We start from the raw sequence: 14695 nt of genomic DNA on the forward strand, positions 1-14695 counted from the left end.
AGTTGTTGCCTTGCCTGCCTGTACTTGACAGTGACACATTAATGTCTCCGTATTGGGCTGATTCATGATCCTTCTCACATATGCAATTCCGAAAAGGCTATTTGGTGTAAAGACACAAAATAAATGTCCCCAAAGTCTCAATGTCAGGGTTACAAAAACATGTACTTACTAAATAGTTACTACTACTACTGCAAAAGGCACCAAGATGGCGGACGAGTAGGTTAAGCTTTGATTAGGCCCGTTTTGGACCGTAACGTTTGCTGTCAAAAATCATTGGACTCCACCCAAATTGAGAAGATGAACACTAGTACGTGTATTAAATCTCCAAAACTTCAGCCTCCGGTGCCTCCGACCTCCAAAACGCCGCAAAAATCACTAGAGGTTTATGAACACAACTACTCTGCGATGGAGGTGACTAGAGAGACAAAAAGTGGTCGTAACGACGACCCTTCTCCCTCAACTCCAAGTAAGACAATAGACACGAAATCTAAACCAAAGGAGAATAAGGATGATGGTCAAGTTTCCAACAATGCCATTTTTGACGCAATAATGGAACTGACCAAGCGTGTGACCGCGATGGAGACACAGCATGATGATATTCGAGAACAAAACAGACAGAATACAGCTATGATTGCTAACTTGACAAAGACAGTTCAATTTAAGTCAGAGGAGTTAGAAGGAGCTAAAAAGAAAATGCTGGAAATGGAAAAGATCAATGAACGCTTGGTGAAACAAAATGATGAGCTTCAAGAAAAAGTGAAACATTTTGAGCGATGAGATGGTGTCTCTGGGTGAAAGGTGTTAAGGAGAGGAGAGATGAAAATATTAGAGAAATCATCATTCACCTTTTATTGAAGATTGTTCCGGATTTTGGACCAAAGATGGAGAATGCTGTGGATGTGGTGCACAGGCTTGGAAAGAGAGAAAAAACCTGCACCAGACAAGTTTTCATCCTATTTTCACATAGACATGTGAAAGAAGAAGTCTGGAGGAGAACCAAGGAGTCACCGGTCTGCAAAGAGGAGGGAATTAGCTTTGCAGAGATGATGCCACGAGAAGATCTGGAGGCACGTCAGCACCAGTGGCCTCTGATCGAGCAGGCAAGGCGGGCTGGGAAGAAGGCTTGCTTTCGAGGCCCTTATGCATACATCGATGGAGTTCGCATAAAGGAAATTGGATAACTATTAAACTGACATAAAAATCATTGATAGGGAAGGGAACTTTTGAATGGTCCAAGAGCTATCTGTATTATTGTTAGCAACACAGTTACAGTAAATTAAAACAGTAGGTTAAACCCCTTTCCCCCTTTTTCCTTCTTTTTTTTTTTTTTTTTTTACCGTACTCCAATTGTTCATAGTTCATGTTTAATGTTTCACTTTCATTTGGTTCTTTAAATGTTAGGGGCTTGAAAGAAAAGCATTATTTTTGTAGTGTAAAGGGCAAAAATCCAACTGCTTATTTTTACAAGAGAATGAATGAATGAATGAATGAATGAATGAATGAATGAATGAATGAATGAATGGCTAGACAGATGGCCTCCCAAAGTTGGTAAAACACAATACAATAATATAACAGACATTTGGAGAAACATGAATCCAGAACTTGAACGTTTTTCGTGATTTAAACCCAATGGTACATTGTTACGACGCCTCCTCAAGATGGCAAGGAGGAGGGGTCTAACATGGGTGTGAGAGTTGGAAGGGGTAAATGAAAAACATGCACTAACACAAAAGACAACCATTGCAAACAAAAAAAAAAAAAAAGGATTGGCTACATCACCAGTAGCCAGCCCAAAACACAAAAAACACACAAGGATTGACCACGTCACTCGCAGCCAGCCCAGGGACTGGCCAAAAGCTAGCCATGGACAGTGTGAGGGTTGGTGGGGGTTGTTTTGTTTTATTTTTTGTGTGTTGTGGTTTTGTGTGTTTTGTGTGATGATATAATGGGTCTTACAACAAGGGCTGTTATATCAAATGCTCCTCTTTCAGATCACTGTTTGATAGAGTTAATGTTGAAACCATCTGTCAGAAAAAGTCACAAAAGGTGTTATTGGAAATTTAATGCTAAACTATTACAAAATGAAGATTACTGCAAAATGGTTGGAGAAATCATCAAAAATATTACAAAAAATGACTCAATTACGGATTTATCAATAAATGGGAATTCTGTAAATACAAAATTAGAGATTTCAGCATTAAATTTAGTAAAACCCTGAACCAAAAGCTAATAACCTATGAAAATAATATCCTACAAGAAATAAATCAATGCTGCAGTACAAATACGTTTTCTCAAGAAAACAAAAACAAACTTATGGATTTACAAACCAAATTAGACTAACTTTGCCTAAATCGGGCACATGGTGCCTTTGTGAGATCCCGTGCAAAATGGATTGAAGCGGGAGAAAAAAACAATCCTCTTATTTCTTTATTCTAGAAAAACAAAGACAGAAAAAAAAGATATTTCTTGTTTGTTAGTTGAAGGAATGTAAGGACCCCAAACTTTTGGAAAATGAAGTTTTTCAGTTTTACTCAAAATTATATTCTAATTTCTCAAAGACTGATTCTAACAACTTTTTTGATAATATATCTCATATTATTCCCAAAATCGAAAGAACACACTTTGAAGTTTGCGGATCTGACCTTCAAATTGAGGAGTTGGATGCAGCTATTCAAAAAATGTCTTGAAATAAATCTCCTGGTTATGATGGTCTAACCGTTATTTTTTTCAAATTATTGGGGGAAGAGATAAGAGAAATATTTTTTAATGCGTTACTAGAATGAGTTAATAAAAAAGAAGTAACGATCAGTATGAAACAGGGGCTAATTATCCTAATACCTAAACCAGGAAAATCTAAGACCCATCACATTACTAAATACAGACTACAAATTTTTTGCTGGTTCTATTGCAGCAAGACTTAAACATGGAGTTTCAGATATCGTTAGCGAAACACAATTAGGATTCCTTAAAGGCAGATTTATTCACAACAACAATAGACTTGTTTTGGACTTACTTGATTACAGTGATTTTATTGAGGAAAATAATCTTAATTTTCTCAGATTTTTACAAAGAACTGGATTCTGAACATCCTTTTATCTTTGAAACACTTAATCATTTTGGTTTTGGGAAAAAATTTATTAGCACCATTGGTATGTTATATTTTGATATAAATAGTTTGGTTTCTTTAGGTCATGGCACGTGTAAGAGATTCAACATAAATAGAGGTATTCGCCAGGGCTGTGGAAGCTCTCTCCTCTTGTTTATAATGGTTGCAGAGATGTTATCAATATGAATTAAAAGTAGTGCAATTTCAGGGATCGAAATAATGGGTAAACAATTAATATTAATAATAAGTCAGCTAGCTGACGATACAACCCTGTTTTTGAAAAACGAAGCTCAAATTCCATTAGTTCTGCAAACAATTGATCATTTTTCAAAGGCCTCTGGCCTACAACTAAATATAAATAAATGTGAATTATTTGCTCTGAATGAGCATCTATCCATCCATCCATTATCTATACCGCTTATCCTCACAAGGGTCGCGGGCGTGCTGGAGCCTATCCCAGCAGTCTTCGGGCAGTAGGCGGGGGACACCCTGAATCGGTTGCCAGCCAATTGCAGGGCACACAGAGACAAACATCCGCACTCACAATCACACCTAGGGGCAATTTAGAGTGTCCAGTCAACTTACCATGCACGTTTTTGGAATGTGGGAGGAACCTGGAGTACCCGGAGAGAACATGCAAACTCCACACAGGGAGGCCGGAGCCGGGATCGAACCCACGACTTCTGAACTGTGAGGCGGACGTGCTAACCAGTCGAACATCGTGCCGCCCGCTCTGAAAGAGCATGCTATGCAATTATTATTTAACATAAAAGTCAAGAAAGGTTAAATATTTGGGGATAATTATAACAAGAGACAAAAAGGTGTCTGAAAAGATGAATATTTGGGATAACATCAACAAATGCAAACTAATCCTTAGTCGATGGTTGCAAAGAGATATCTTTGGGAGAATATTGTTGACCAAGATGGACAGTCTTTCTCGATTAATATATCCGGCGTATTCCTTTCCCATATCACATAAATTCATTAAAGTTATTAATAACTTGAACTTCAATTTTATTTGGAAAAAGAAATGTCACTATATAGGCAAAAATGATATGATTACATGTTATGAAGATGGAGGCGGTAATGTCATAGACTTTGATTCTATGAATGGTATATTAAAACTTAAATGGCTAAAAACTTGTCTTAATAATTCCAACTATTTGGTATCACATACCCAACTTGATTTTTGAAAAATTGGGGGGAATTAACTTTCTTTTAAAATGTGATTTTGAGATGAATAAATTACCAGTGAGACTCTCTGACTTTCATCAGCAGGTATTACTTTATTGGAAACTAATCTCCAAACATAATTTCACACCACATAACTCTCCAATATGGAATAATAGATATATAACCCTCAACAGAAGGTCTATCTTTATTCAGAATTGGTTGTCTAAAGGTATATGGGCAGTTGCACATTTTTTGAATGATGAGGGTAATATTCTACTACATGCTGATTTTTCAAATCCATTGTAACAAGAAGAAGTACAATCAAACTGTACAAGTTATTCCATAATCTCTTTTTTCTATGGTGCAACAATATATGTATTATTCAGATGTTACACCTAATTTGAAACAACTCTGGATTGGTTGCATGGATTTGTGTAATCCCAAGTGTAATAACAAATTTAAAAAAAGAAGAAATTAAGAAGATCAAATGTAATTACCTGTCTTTTTTACCTGTCTGTCCATTTAAAATGAAGGAAAAAACCAATTCACAATCATAAACAAAATGTACCCAACTAATCAATATCTAAAATATAAATTCAAAATGGAAACAGAGAAATGTGTTTGATGTGAAACTGAAAGTGAAAACCTGGAATATCTTTTCTTCTCTTGTGACAATACAGAAATTTTGGAAGGATTTTCATGACTGGCTACAAGGGGATTCAATTAACTATGTTAACAATGAAAGAGATCCAATATGGTATAACTATTAAGAATAATAAAATAGATTTTGGAATCAATAATTTACTAGTAATGTGTAAACATTTTATTCCTAAATGTCGTTTTTTTTAAGACGAAACCTACTATATCTCACTTGAAGAATAAAGATCAGTCTCTTTGTAAAATCTTTGAAGCTAATAGAACAGAAAAATGCCCGCGCTCTTGAAGCATTCTTGTCTGATTTTCATTTAAGGTAATATTTTGTTGTCACTGTTTAACAAACGTTTGTTTTCCCTTTTGTGATGACTTCTGACAATGCCCCTTGTTCTGTGTGGTTTTATCTTTTAGTTTATTTTTTGTTTTTGTTTTGTTTTTTGTATTTGTACCTGTCATTTGATTGTAACACCGTGGTGCTTCATTTGTCTGTATTTGAGATTTGGTGAAACATGATAATAATAATAAAAAAATATTATTAAAAAAATATTAAAAACTACTACTACTACTACTACTACTACTGCTACTTCTATTTTAAAAAAATACAAATAATAATTGCTCCACATTAAACCTATGATTGGATCCTATGTGTTTCTCTACTTTCCCTTGACGTATTTCGTCCTTATTCAAACTCTAATTTCTTTAGTCTATTAATTCAATAGAACTTGAAAATATATTAGACAGGAGAGCATTTCTTACAAATCTGTTAGTGTAAAATGTAGGAAAACTTTAATATACACTTAAATTCTTTTTTCGAAACTGAAACGCTGATTGCGCAGGCATTAAACTGCATAGGTATTTGGTCTTAGTGTGGTTGCCGTAGTTAGCGATCAAAGATGGCCGACCTGCTGCGCATGCGCGAGCAGGAGTGATGGGCATTCCGTCTCTTTTTAGAGAACTGGCTCTTATGGCTTAGTTGACTGAAAAGAACCGTCTCTTTCAACTCAAACGGCTCTTAAGAGTTTTGTTTTTTTCTCAAATTAATTTATTATTACGTATCAAAAGATTGAATCATGAGTATGCGAATGCATCAAAAATGCACTAGGTTTTATTCATTTATTTAGAAATTATTCGTTTTATTTATTTTCTCCACACAGAGCTACAAAAAGTAGTAAGTATAAAACCACTTTCCAATTTAACTTTTAGCGATTTGGGCTTTTAGCTACGCCCCCACACAAACTAATTTAAAGTGAAACAACACATGAAAATTACGTAAAACCAAACCAAACCAAACCAACGAGTCGAAGAGCTGTTTCGTTCGCGACCAACACATCACTAGCGAGCAGATCGTGCAGGAGTTTCAACTTGGTAGTTTGAAGTGAAGGCTAATAACAAACGAAGGTAAGTCACTGCGTGTAAACGTATCTGTTTAAATTACTGTGGTCACGAGTTGTTCAGTAACTGCATATGGTATATTTGGGAATTTGTAATTACATTTGCCGAATGAATGTGACTTGCGCTGTCGCCGGTGGCTTTGCGAGTCATGCTGCTAACCTGTGGCAAAACAAAGTTTCGTCACATTATTTTAGGTAACATGACGCGGTACAAAAATATAAGAATTGAAAGGGTACCTGGTGGCAGCACGGGAGTTGGATAACCTTGTAGGGGCTAGGAGGATATCCTCCGTTTGTGAAAATTTACGGTTAGCATGGTTTAATGAGAGCATTCGCACAGCTAAACAAGAATGGCGCAGAGATGAACGCAGGTGGAAAAAAGACAGGTTGCAGGTCTCATATCAAATCTTAACGGACTGCTGGCGTCGTTACCAGAGAAAGGTGAAGGAGTCCAAGAGAGACCATTTGTCATGTCTGATTCAGGCAAATAGCCAAAATCCACGTGCTCTATTTAAAACAATTGACTCTGTACTGAAGCCCCGTCAACCGACTTGCACGAAATCATCCCCTGAAATGTGCGATAAGTTCTTGCAGTTTTTCATTGACAAGGTTTCTACAGCTAGGGCTCTTGTTTCGAACGCCACATTTGACCCCTCTTGTCCATGTTCCTTGTTCAGCAGTGTTCGAGTCCTTTGAGCTGGTTTCTTTGACATCTTTGGAGGAGGTGGTTTGTCATATGAAACCATCAGGCTCCCCTTATGACTCCACTCCTCCACACTTCTTTAAGGAGATTGTCCTAACAATTGGCAAATAGGTTTTGGCCATTATCAACAGCAGCCCGCCTTCTGGTGTGGTCCCCGAACATTTTAAGCATGCTGTAGTGCAACCTGTGCTGAAAAAAATGGCCTAGATCAAGCTGTGCTATCAAATTTTAGACCCCTTTCCAAGCTGTCTTTTATGTCTAAAATTCTGGAAAACGTGGTGCACTCACAGCTAAGATCTTTCTTGGATAAACACAATGTCATGGAAGTTTTCCAGTCAGGCTTCAAGAAGATGCATAGCACAGAGTCAGCCCTGCTATGTGTTTTCAATGACATCCTCCTGGCAAATGAGACCGGAGACCACGTATGTCTCGTTTTGTTGGATTTGACTGCAGCTTTCAATACGGTAGAGACCACAGTATTCTTTTGACTCGCTTGCAACACCAAGTAGGCATTAGTGGATGTATGCCTATTTAGCTGGCAGGACTTTTTCTGTGAGCCTAGATTCCTCTGAGTCCCGCTCTGCCCCTCTATCGTATGGTGTTCCACAGGGTTTTATTTTGGGGCCATTGCTGGTCTCATTGTATTTGCTGCCCCAGGGTTCCACCCTTAGAAAACACGGTATTTCTTTCCCCTGCTACGTGGACGACTGTCAAATCTATATCCCGCTAAGCAAAAAAGAGGCTTTCTCCTTAAGACCACTTTTGTCCTGCCGAGAGGACATCGAAGACTGGATGTCACAAAATTTCCTAAATTTCAACAAAAAGAAAACAGAAGTTATGGTGTTCGGTCCCAGTGGCTCGTCTCCACCCCACCCTGTTGACCTGGGCCCCCTGGCTTCATGTCTAAAGCCAACAGTCTTGAACTTGGGTTTTAAAATGGACAGTGATCTTAAATTGGACCAGCAAATCAGCGCTGTTGTAAAGTCGAGCTTCTTTCACCTTAGACAGCTGGCTAAGGTAAAGCCCCTCCTTTCCCATCAGCACGTAGAAACAGTCATCCATGCCTTTGTTACATCTCGGCTAGATTACTGCAATGCACTTTATTTTTATTTAGCCAGTCCTCCCTCAAACGTCTCCAGTTGGTCCAAAATGCTGCTGCCCGCCTACTAACTAGAGCTCGGAAGATCGAGCACATAACACCAATTCTGGCCTTCCTTCACTGGCTCCCAGTGCATTTCAGGGTTCAATTTAAGATTCTCCTATTTGTCTTTAAATCATTAAATGGCCTCACCCCGGCGTACCTATCTGAGCTCCTATGCACCTTCCCGCAGCCTCAGGTCTGCGGACCAGGCGCTGCTCGAGGTGCCGAGGACCAAGCGGAGCCTCAGAGGGGATCGAGCCATTTCTGTTGCTGGTCCTTCCCTCTGGAATGACCTCCCATTGGTTGTTAGGCAAGCCCCCTCTCTGTCCATTTTTATAACCCGGTTGAGACACATTTCTTTTCTCTGGCTTTTGATCAGACCTGAAATTTTTGGCTCTTTTCCGGTATCAATTGTTTATAGTGTTTTATGTCAATTTATTGGCTTTATTTATTTATATTTTGATTTATATTTTATATATTTATATCTATATTTATTAATACATGTATCACAGCCTTTTATTGTTTTTGTTCTATTTATTGTATTTGTAAAGTGCTTTGTTACAGCTCTAGCTGTTATGAAATGCGCTATATAAATAAAATTGTATTGTATTCATTCATTCATTATCCTTATCCTCACAAGGGTCGCGGGCCTGCTGGAGCCTATCCCAGCTGTCTTTCGGCAGTAGGCGGGGGACACCCTGAATTGGTTGCCAGCCAATCGCAGGGCACACAGAGACAAACAAACAACCGCACTCACAATCACACCTAGGGGCAATTTAGAGTGCCCAATCAACTTATCATGCATGTTTTTGGAATGTGGGAGTATCCGGACGAAAACCCACGCAGGCACGGGGAGAACATACGGTTAGCATAAGGACCCTAAATTGTCACATTGTAAATTAATGGCTGTGTTCAGAATCACCCTCTATCCACAATTGTGAAGTTGTCATTTGAAAATGTGAACACTTGCAGATGAAGTCTTAAGGATGTATTTCCATTCCCTACGTTGTTAAATAATTTATGATAATTATAGTAACAAATCATTAAAGTCTCACTTTAAAGGAAGTCAACCCCAAAACATTATTTGCAATATGTTCTATGCGCTTTCACAAGTCTAAACATGGCATTCTGATTAATATTGGATTTGTGGAATATGAGTTAAGCAGCAAAATCCACCCGTTTTTAGCCATCGCAGGGGGCAGCCATTCTGTCACTTGCTGTCGACTGAAAAGAACATCACAGTTGCTCAGGTCTCAGCTAACGACTCACGCTCACCTGTTTTCTGAAGCTGAGCCATGATTGGCTGTTACTTGAGCCTTGAACAACTGTGATGTCATTTTCAGTTGACAACCAGTGGCAAAACCAGTGGCCTCCTGACATGGACAAAAAAACATGTGGATTTTGCTGTTAACATATATTCCACAAACGTAATGTTAATCAGAATGCCCTGTTTAGACTAGTGGGCATGTATACAGGTCCTTCTAAAAAGATTAGCATATTGTGATAAAGTTCATTATTTTCCATAATGTAATGATAAAAATTAAACGTTCATATATTTTAGATTCAATGCACACCAACTGCAGTAGTTCAAGCCTTTTATTATTTTAATATTGATGATTTTGGCAAAAAAGTAAAGAAAACCAAAAATCCCTATCTCAAAGAATTCGCATAAGTCATCCGACCAATAAAAAAATGTTTTAATTAAAAAAAAAGTAAACCTTCAAATAATTATGTTCAGTTATGCACTCAATACTTGGTCGGGAATCCTTTTGCAGAAATGACTGCTTCAATGCGGCATGGCATGGAGGCAATCAGCCGGTGGCACTGCTGAGGTGTTGTGGAGGCCCAGGATGCTTCGATAGAGGATGCTTCGATAGAGGCCTTAAGCCGCTGTTTCTGGTTCAAAAGTGGCTAGACCTGGGGAATGCGGCACCTGTAGCCCATTTCCTGCACACGCCTGTGCACGGTGGCTCTGGATAGATCTACTCCAGACTCAGTCCACTGCTTCCAAAGCTCCCCCAAGGTCTGGAATCGGCCCTTCTCCACAATCTTCCTCAGGGTCCGGTCACCTCTTCTGGTTGTGCAGCGTTTTCTGCCACACTTTTTCCTAGATACAGCACTCTGGGAACAGCCTATTCGATCAGAGATTTCTTTCTGTATCTTACTCTCTTGATTGTGGGTGTCATTGATGGCCTTCTGGACAGCAGTCAGGTCGGCAGTCCCACCCATGATTGTGGTTTTGAGTAATGAATCAGGCTGTGAGTTTTTAAAAGCGTCAGGAATCGTTTGCAGGTGTTTAGAGTTAATTCGTTGATTCAGATGATTAGGTTAATAGCGTGTTTAGAGTACCTTTTCATGATATGCTAATTTTTTGAGATCGGGATTTTTGGTTTTTCTTTACTTTTTTGCCAAAATCATCAATATTAAATCAATAAAAGGCTTGAACTACTTCAGTCGGTGTGCAATGGATAGAAAATATATGAAAGTTTAATTTTGTCATTACATTATGGAAAATAATGAACTTTATCACAATAAGCAAATTTTTTGAGAAGGACCAGTAGAACATTTTTGGGGTTGACTTCCACTTTCTCTGCCAGACATTTCCGGACTCTCTTTTGCCCTAACGTTTGAAAAAAATCAAAAGAAAAAATAAATTCCTGGGATTGAATGGTGGGACTGTGAAAAGACAAATAAATATGTACTTGGCAGTGAATGAGTTAATTGGTTGAACATTGGTACTTATTGTATAGTTCTGGACTTGATAGTTGCACAAAAAATGTTAGGCATGATTTGGTGAACAATACAACAATTGTGATAGAAGTCCATAAGAGTTTTTTAGTTATTTATAGGTTCTGCAGATTAAATCGGCAGATTATAGCCCTTTCAACAACGGCAAACATATTCAGCAAATTGGACAATGTTAGCTGATCGTTTTTCCCTTTATGTACCCTAACAATTGACATCGTTGTACACAGATAACTAAGATCTCAAATTATTACACAGGCAACTATATCATAATTTCGATTCCGTAAACAAATGTATATCAGAACTTTGATTCCTTCAATGTCTGTACCTTATATCATTAAAGTCCGTATCTCACTGTGCGGCGAAGGTTGGCAACTGTTCGCACACGGCCCGAATGTTGATTTTTCGTCAGGGTTCGTTCATGTTCGCCACAATTTTAATGGTTGCAAATAGAGGTGGGCGATATATATCGTTATCGATATCATCGTCAATCTTGCTTTCACGATGTGTAATTTTACATTATCGAGCATTAATACTGCCTCGAAAAGCGAGTCAGCCGACGGCCGCAAAGTATGTGGAAATGCTGAAAAATCAGTGTGCATTGACGGCAGAGGAGGAAGAAGTGATAATCATTCACCGAATCAGCGGGCAGGACCCGGTCACGTGACTCTGTCCGCACCGCAGCGGAGCAGTTTCCTCCTCATTTCATGGAGGAGTGTCGAGCGGGGATTCAGAGCGAGGCGCGAGTCCACGTCGTCTGTAGTCTGTAAATGGTTTGGAGTTGACAAGATTGACGTCGGTGGGAATAACATTGTTAGGTGTGCCAAAACGGTCACCGTGAAGAGCAATTCTGTTGCACCACGAATATAAACGCATGCACGCACTCACGCACACACACACACACACTCAGTACTTTAGCGAGCAAGTCAAACGTGACATCCTGGATGATCGGTTAACATTCCATTTACACGCTTGTAGTCCGCATCATTCATAACTAGCCTGTACTCCCGAGACATGTTACACAAACTACGACGGTTTATTAGTGTGACGCCAGCTTACACCCAAACATGAATAGAGTCACAAGTCTACATATCACAGCGATGAATCAGTGGGAAAATGCACTTTTCGGGAAATTGCAGTTTTATTATTCAACTTTATTCTGAATACGTTGGCCAATGTATGAGAATGGGTGTTGTCATGACGACGCCTTTTTTCTCTCTCGCTGGGTGACACTTCGTCACACGTCACATATCAAATACATTTTTTCTCATTCTGATTGCTGTAGTTAAGACCTTTTTTCTCATTCTGATTGCTCTAGTAGTTGGCAGTGGTACACCAGAACTTACTGCAGCTCAAAATGTCATATCATTATAGAGTAACAGCAGAGACATTTAAATGACATAAATATTCCCAAAAATCAATGTAAGTCTATACATAATTTTTTGTTTTTTATTGTTGAATATTGTCATAGAATATCATTATGTTTTGCAGAAGTTGTATTTAGCAATTTAAAAGAGATGTTGTTCAAAAACGCTGTCTATCCACAATTGGTCTGTGAATCAAGTGCAGATTTAAAATATTTTTTGTAAAATATCGTCAAATTGAGTTTTAAAAAAAAATATTGATATATATTTTTTTGCCCATGTCGCCCATCCCTAATTGCAAATAAGGGTGGACGATATGGCCTAAAAAGAATATCTCGATATTTAAAAAAAAAAAAAACTGTCACGCTAATTTGATGATATTCCACCAAAAATATATTCCAAATTTACATTTGCTTCACAAAAAACTATGGACAGACAAAATGTTTCAGAAGAGCAGCCTTTATTTTTAAAGTGCTTGAGCAAACCATTGCACAACAATATTCAATGTCAATATTATACAATGAAACAACTTCAAATTATGTCCAGGCTGTACATAAAACAAAAAGAATGTGCAAAATCAGATGGTCAATAGTAAATTTGTAGAACTGTTGTAGAAAAAACTGTGCCAACAAAACATCAATTTAAACCAAATAGACAATACCAGGTATTGTCACTACAGCACAAATTGGCAACAAATGTGTCTCCAACTCTGCTGTAAAAAATGTGTACCAAGTACTACCAACTATACAATACATTCATTCATTCATTCATTATCCATACCGCTTATCCTCACAAGGGTCGCGGGCGTGCTGGAGCCTATCCCAGCTGTCTTTGGGCAGTAGGCGGGGGACACCCTGAATTGGTTGCCAGCCAATCGCAGGGCACACAGAGACAAACATCCGCACTCACAATCACACCTAGAGGCAATTTAGAGTATCCAATCAACTTACCATGCATGTTTTTGGAATGTGGGAGGAAACCGGAGTGCCCGGAGAAAACCCACGCAGGCACGGGGAGAACATGCAAACTCCACACAGGGAGGCCGGAGCCGGGATCGAACCCACGACCTCTGAACTGTGAGGCGGACGTGCTACTATACAATACAATACAATACAATTTTATTTATAGAGAAGCACAGGTTATTTACTTCAAATTATGAGCCAAAAACACTAGTCTATCAACGGCATCAGGCTTTAGTGAAGCTCTGTGGTCAGTTACAATATTTCCACCTGTGCTGAAAGCTCTCCCTGAAAGGCTACTTGAGGCAGGTATGCAAAGATATTTTCTGGCCAGTTGTGACAGCCTGGGGAAATTCACCTCTTGTGATTGCCACCGGTCAAGAGGATTGGCATCACTGTCTACCTCAGGTAGCTCTTTGAAAAGATGACAAGTAAACTGTACTTTTTTATCGAAAAAATAAATAAAAGCGAACCATTCGGGTGACATTCTAAGAAATTACACCAGAATAAAAAATACACTAACAATAAAGATCTCTTAATTTTGTAAATTATTAAGACACTGAAATCTTTAAATAGTCGGAAGCAACAGCCTTTGACACATCTAAGGCTAGGTTCACACCGAAGGCAAATGCGACCAGATCGGATTTTTTTGCCCATATGCAAATATGCATATGTGATTTTTCTATGACAGTCCGAACGGCTCAATTCCGATTTTTCAAATGCCACCTGTGTCACTTTCATATGTGGTCCTAGATCGGATACGTATATGATCTTTTCCAATGCGTTCGCAGTCTGAATGGCCAGGTCGCATATATCCGACATTGACGTTTGTGCTCCGCGCAGGCAAAGGGAAACTGCTGGCAGCAGGGGATCGAATCTACAAAGTTGTTTTGAGTAACACTATTGACTTTATATTTTACTTTGATTTAATCCACGTTGAAACATGAAGCATAAGTGGACATTTATGGCTATCGTAGTAATTCAGCCACGGTTAAGGCGTGACGTCATTGTTAGTGATGTCTCCATGAAATGAGATATTAAAGCCTCATAACTTCGCCCAAATACTGTATTTATTCCTACCTGCTACCTAATCTCTTGACTGTATAAATCCCCCGACACGCTGGACCACATTTACTTCTGCAAACACAGCGTCGGGTGTGACGTCGTCTCTTCTTCTGCGCATGTGGGCCACTTTGACGATGCATGTGTTCATACAGCAGACAAGACTGAGGTCGCATTCATATGTAATATGAACGCTTTCACAAAAAAATCTGATTTTTTTCCAAAAATCCGAATTGAGCCATTAAGACCTACGGTGTAAGTATTCAAGTTGAAGACAACTTGTCATTACAGTACATATACACTTTTTGGGATGAAAAAAAATACATACAATAACAGTTACAACTATTGCTAACTGTATTAAAACTCTTTTTATAATGAAATACAGTAACTTTAAAGT

General features: G+C 38.6%; 1 protein-coding gene across 2 annotated transcripts in view; it reads left to right on the top strand.

Moving 5' to 3' along the window:
• Window positions 1-5874: 5874 nt before the first annotated feature.
• ciapin1 (cytokine induced apoptosis inhibitor 1) overlaps window positions 5875-14695 on the top strand; it is a 49454-nt gene continuing 40633 nt past the window's right edge. The window contains exon 1 of one of the 2 annotated variants that reach the window (XM_086027421.1): window positions 5875-6101. The gene's annotated coding sequence lies outside the window, so the exon portion shown is untranslated. Of the gene's footprint in view, window positions 6102-6162; window positions 6332-14695 lie in introns of those variants that run through there. The other variant, XM_086027420.1, reaches the window with a different exon arrangement.

The sequence above is a fragment of the Filicampus tigris genome, chromosome 4, assembly GCF_054856515.1.
Source record: "Filicampus tigris isolate MCC_2025a chromosome 4, RoL_Ftig_1.0, whole genome shotgun sequence".
Lineage (NCBI taxonomy): Eukaryota > Metazoa > Chordata > Actinopteri > Syngnathiformes > Syngnathidae > Filicampus > Filicampus tigris.